Here is a 6,052-nt window from a genome sequence, read left to right on the forward strand (position 1 = left end):
TTACTTGATTTTAAGCTCAAAATAAAGGTTCAGAGATTATGCTTGTCTATTTGTTTAATATTTTAGTTTAAATTTGAGGTAGTTTGTTTTTGGCACTGGCACTTTGGGTTTTGAGGTATCTTGATGCTCGTATGGCTTGGCGTCTTGTTTTGTTGTAGGGGGGGGCATTGGCAGGTGGTCCAGGTGATGGTGTGCTGGGGCTTATGGCTGGTGGGATTCTACAGGGTCTGGAACATATGTTAAGAGATTTTGTTAGGGCAGATATATGTGTTGGTATTGAAAGAGTGGGCGGCAAGTTAAAGGTGCTGCATGCATGGGCGATTATAGGGTGCCGAAGAGTTTTGTTTTGTAAAGGTATTTAAGGGTTGAGTCTATTGTTTCTTTGTTGTTGCCGAGGAGGTTTTCTAGTGTGAGTGGGTGGGGAAGGAGTTTTTGCCTTTCTACTTGAAATTTGGTGCATTCGATGAGTATGTGTGCGACTGACAGTGGAGTGTGGCAGGTATCACAGATTGGGCGGGGTTTTTTGTCTATCAGGTATGAGTGTGAGACTCTTGTGTGTCCAATTCTCAGTCTGGCGATTATTACTTCTTCAATTCTTTTTTGTCTGCTTGATGTCGGCCAGTATTGTGTCTCTGGTTTGATTTTTCTGAGTTGTTTATCCGTTTGTTGCCATTCTCTTGTCCAGTTTGAGGCACATATGTTTTTGAAGACGTTTTTGAGGTCTTGTGCACAGATGGTTTGGCATTGTGATTGTGCGTTGATGTTTTTGGCACCTGCATCCGCAAGTTCATTTCCAGCTATTCCTGAATGTCCTGGGATCCAGACTATGTTTGTAGTGGTTCCAGCGAGTTTGGACTGGTGGAGGACCTCCTGGATGTTTTTAATTAGGGGGTTTGATGTGTTCCTTTGTTTGATTGCAAGAATCAGTGATTTTGAGTCCGTGAAGATTGTGGGGTTGGAATACTTGTTTTGGGTGATGAATTGGATACATTTTTGAAGTGCGATGATCTCTGCTGTGTAACTTGATGAGATGTTTGGAAGTTTGAAAGTTATTGTGTTTCCTTCGTGGACAAATGCACTTCCACAGTGTTGCGGTGATTTGGATCCATCACAGTAGAAGGTTTCTTTGCGGTTCACCTTGTTGAGGAGTTGGTTGAATTTGGATTTGATTTCGTTGGGTGAGATGTTGGTTTTCTTTTCTTTCAGGAGAAGCTGTGTTTCTGGGAGTGTGATGGTCCAAGGAGGGATGCTTTGTTTCATGTAAGCTGTATTTGTTAGGTTGATGTTGGCATCGGTGAAATATTGTTTGAATCTCGTGGAGGTGGGTTTGTGTTTTCTGTTGAAGTTGATGTTAGATTGGGGCGGGTGATGAATGGTGGCCTCATATCCTGGGTTTTTGGGGTTTTGCAGGATTCTGCAGATATAGTTGCCAATTAGGATCTTTCTTCTAAGGGAGAGAGGGGGTATGCCGTTGTCTGCTCTCAGGCTGATGACGGGGCTAGTTCTCAGTGCACCAGATATGATTCTCAGTGCAGAGTTTTGGATCACTTCAAGTTTGTTTAGGTCGGATTCTTTTGCACCATCATAGATGGTGGAGCCATAGTCGAGGATGGGCCTTATGGTGGCTTTATATATTCTTGCCAGGATATTTCTGTTAACACCATGCCTTTTACCGTTCAGTATTTTGATGCAGTTTAGAGCTTTGTGTGCTTTGGATTTGATGTTTTCAAGATGGATTTTGAATGAGAATTCTGTGTCAAGGGTAATTCCAAGGAGCTTGTGGGACGTCTTGTATTCAATGAGCTGGCCATAGAGAGATAGCGGGGGGTCGTTCTGTAGTTTCCTTCCCCTTTTGAAGTTGATGCATGATGATTTTTCTGGTGAGAAGCGGAGACCGTTTTGTTCTGACCATGTGCCAAGGTTATTGAGTGCATCTTGGAGGATGATTTGGACGTGTAGTATGTCATGATGTCTTGCAACTAGGAAGAGGTCATCAACATATAGGCCATGGGAGACTCCTTCTGGGATGCAGGAAGATATGTCACTAACTGCAATGTTGAAGAGTGTGCAGGAGAGAGGTGAACCTTGGGAGATTCCATTTTCATGGTGTTTTGGGCTGGAAAAAGTGCGGTCGACTTTGACCCTGAATGAGCGGTTTGTAAGGAAGTTAGACAAGTATGCAAGCATGTTTCCCTGTATGCCCATCTGGCTGGCTTTGTATAGAACTTTTGCTCTCCATGTGAGGTCGAATGCTTTTTGTATGTCCAGGAAAACTGCAATAGTGTGTTGCTTAAGTGCAATTCCAGTCGCTATTTCTTTTTCCAGATATGTCAGGAGGTCTGTAGTTGCTAGGTGTTTGCGTCCTCCACATTGGTGTGGGTTAAGAAGGCTTTGTTGGTCTAAGTGCCAGTTTATTCTTGAATTGACCATTTTTTCTAATAGTTTGCTTGTACAGCTGAGAAGGGAGATGGGTCTGTAGCTGTCAGGCTTCAAAGGGTCCTTGTTAGGTTTTACAATTGGGATAATTGTTGCTTGTCTCCAGGTGTCAGGGTATGATCTTTGCGTCCATATACGGTTGAAGGTGTTGAGTAGCCCTTCCCTGATGTTTTTGGGAAGATTCGTAAGCATGTTGTATGAGATTCCATCTGGTCCCGTGGCGGCTGAGGTTTTTTTCATGAGTGCTGTTTCTAATTCATCAATGGAGAAGTTTATGTTCAGGTGGTCCTGGGTGTCTGTGATGGAGAGCTGCTGTTGAATTACACATTCCATTTCCTCTTTGTATTTCTGGAATTCTTGTGTGTAGTTTGCAGTTGATGAGATTAGTTGGAAATGTGATGCCAGTGTTTCAGCGATTGATCGGCGGTCAATGGTTATATTACAGTGTGGGGAAGGTTGAATTGCTGCAATTCTTTTGGATTTAAAATTTCCACGGATTTTATTTATGTGGGACCATAGGAGCCTGGGGTTTTTTGTAGTGCTGATGGTTGACATGAAGTTGTGCCATGATTCCTTCTTTTTGTTGTGAATAGTGTTGCGGGCAATGGCTCTTTTTTTCTTAAAATCAATTAGATTTGTGGTTGATGGGTGTTGTTTGAATAATCGGTATGCTCTGTTCCTATCCTTTAAGGCATCTTTTACTTCTTTGCACCACCAGGGTACAAATTTTTTAAGCTGGTTGAGCTGTACTGTAGGGATGGCTTCCTTTGCTGCTGTGAGTATAGCTTGGTTGAATTGAGTAATCGAAGTGTTAATGTCATCTGTTTGTGAGTGGTCCCATTCTATGGTTTCTCTAAATTTGATCCAATCTGCTTTTTTGTATGACCATAGTAAATTTGAGGGGTCAATAGAGTTACCATGGTTGTCATCAGTTACTGTTGTTGGGTTGAAATTCTTGGTGGATATGAGGATAGGGAAATGGTCTGCTGATTGAGGGTCTAGCACTTGCCATGTTGTGTCCTGATAGATTGATGCAGAGCACAAGGATATATCAATGCATGTGAGGGTGCCTTGCGTTGAAAGGTGTGTGGGGGAGCCATTGTTAAGGCAGCAGATTTGCTCTGTTTGGTAGAGTATATTTTCAATTATCTTCCCTTTGTTGCAGCGGTTTATGCTTCCCCATATGGGATTGTGGGCGTTGAAGTCGCCGATGAGGAGGAAGGGGGTTGGAAGTTGCTCGATGAGGTTGGAGATCTCTGTTTGTTGTAGCCGGTGTGATGGGTGGATGTATATGTTGCATATTGTTAGGAAGTTGTAGATTGGGTGTTTGATTTGGATGGCTAATGCTTGTAATGTAGATTGTATGTTGATTCTATTTACGTAGTGGCATTTCTTGACGAGGGTTATTAGCCCTTGGCTTGCTGTTTCGCCTCCAGTATGGTCGTATCTGAATACTGAGTAGTTGTTGAAATTCACAACTAGTGATTGAAGTAGGCGAGTTTCTTGTATGCATAGGATGCTTGGGTTGTATTTTGAGAGAAGCATCTTAATCTCCTCCATTTTGCCACGTATTCCGTTGCAGTTCCATTGGATTATTTTAGTGTTATGGTTCTCCATGATAAGAAGTTTTTAAATGATACCTAATATATTTGTTTGTGAAAATATTGATTTTGAAAAATATGTGTGGTTGGAGGGTGAGATTATGGTTAGCGAGTTCAAATATTATTTGATTCATTTTCCTCCATTTCTGTGTCCGAGATGACGGGGGATTTTGGAATGTTTTTTATGGATTTTGTGAGGTCTTTTTGGAAGTTTGTTTGAGCACTATCATCGTGGAATAGTTTGTTGCCACCTAGCAGCCAGTCGCTAGATTGTGTGTGCTGAGATTCATCAGTAAAGTTGAAGGTTTCATTTGAGGTTGCTTTTGTGGAAGAATTGGTGGATTTTGATCCATTAGTTTTGTTCTGGGATGAAGTATTTTTACCATAAGATACACCAAGGAGGGGTTTGTTCTGGAGAACAGGAGGGTTGGGTTTGTTATCTTGTGTGTGTGTGTTCTTTGTCCTCTTTGGAGCGGGTTCTTTGCTATCTGTTGGCCCTTTTTTCTTAATAGAAAATGGGTTGGGGGATGTTTTCCTGTTTGACATTGCGAATGGAATCTTGAGGAAATCTGGGGAGGGTATGTAAGCTTGTATGTTTTCATTACCATGTTTGGTTGGGAGACTGGGGAAATCAGCGTCCTGTGTGAGGCTTTTTGTTGCAATTGCATATTTGTTGTTTTCATTAGTCGAGAAAGTTTGTAGAGCTTCATGGTAGAGGACTCTTCTTACACTCATCATCTTCTTTATGTTCTTTTGTTTGGTAAGTTCCTTGCAATCTGGGGATGTGGCGATATGGTTGTCTTTACAATTGATGCAATGTGGGTTCTTAGAGCATTGGTGGTTGGGGTCGGATTCTGCTGCACACATTCTGCACTTCTTGGTGCCTCTGCAATATTTTGAGATGTGTCCAAATCTAAAGCAGTTTTGGCACTGCCGTACCGGCATGATGGAAGGTTCACATTGTATTCTATTAAAGTAGAGTAGAATGTGTTGTGGTATGTCTGGGCCCTCGAATAATAGGCGCACAGTTTGGCATTTTACATATTCCACTTCTCCATTTTCATTGATTTTTCTTCGGTTTAATCGTTGTATGTTTATTAACTTGTGTTGGCGTGTGTCAATGTTTTGTTTAAGCTCTTCGTCTGAGAAATCTATGTTTATTCCTTTGGCTATTGCGTATCTGCATGTATATGCAGCTGGGATGAATGCATTGTAGAGGGTCTTAATGTTTGGATTTTGGACGATTGCATTAGCAAGTTTAGCAGACTTGACAGTAATTACAAGTTTAGATCTGGAGACACGGTTAATGTCTACGATAGATTCCTTGTCACATTTGCAATGGTGGGCAAGTGATTTCCCTACTTTTTGGGAACATAAGAATTGTGGTATGTTGTCTATGTGTTTGGATTGAATGACGATTTTATAGTCTGGGTAAGAGATGCTTTCGTTATAAAGTGTACTTTGTGGTGTATGAGGAATGGTATTTGAGTGGTTGTTGGTTTGATTACCATCTGGGGGGTCTGGTGGTTTCTTATGTGTGTGGGCATCTGCTTCTTTTTCGTCCATGCTGCAGCACCTAAAGTGTATTAGAGAGGGTACTTAACTTTGGACGCTGGTTGTTCCAGGTTGACAGGAGGCAGGAATCTTGCGCTGTTTGTGCAACTGGAACCACTGGGTAAAACTACAACACTACTAAATTGTTTTTATGTAATTTAATTTGGAAAAGAAAATGGGATTAACAAGATAAACACGGATAAAAAATTTTCAATGTTTCCTTGTTGGAATCTCAAAACCGATTGAATTTTAGTTTTTTCCAGTTTCTGTTGGTTGAAAAATAAAAATTTGTATTTGTATTTGTAGAAAAATGAAGAAAGTCTTTCGAATGTATCGGCCAACGACAACGCAAGTCGCGACGAAATTTTTTCAAGCTGCGTCCAGAATAAATGACGCAACGACCAGAGCGAGGAATGCTTTTTTCACGCATTTTGAACACCCCTGAACTCTGGTGAGTACTG

General features: G+C 41.4%; 1 long non-coding RNA gene across 1 annotated transcript; it reads right to left on the minus strand.

The window, feature by feature from the left end:
- Positions 1-74: 74 nt before the first annotated feature.
- Positions 75-5,844, minus strand: LOC113472278. Its single transcript, XR_003394665.1, has 2 exons — positions 5,642-5,844; positions 75-227 (listed from the first exon to the last, which is right to left on the minus strand). It is a non-coding gene; the product is annotated as an uncharacterized LOC113472278 (long non-coding RNA).
- Positions 5,845-6,052: the final 208 nt, after the last annotated feature.

Source organism: Diaphorina citri, unplaced genomic scaffold (genome assembly GCF_000475195.1).
Source record: "Diaphorina citri unplaced genomic scaffold, Diaci psyllid genome assembly version 1.1 scaffold4577, whole genome shotgun sequence".
NCBI classification, from domain to species: domain Eukaryota; kingdom Metazoa; phylum Arthropoda; class Insecta; order Hemiptera; family Psyllidae; genus Diaphorina; species Diaphorina citri.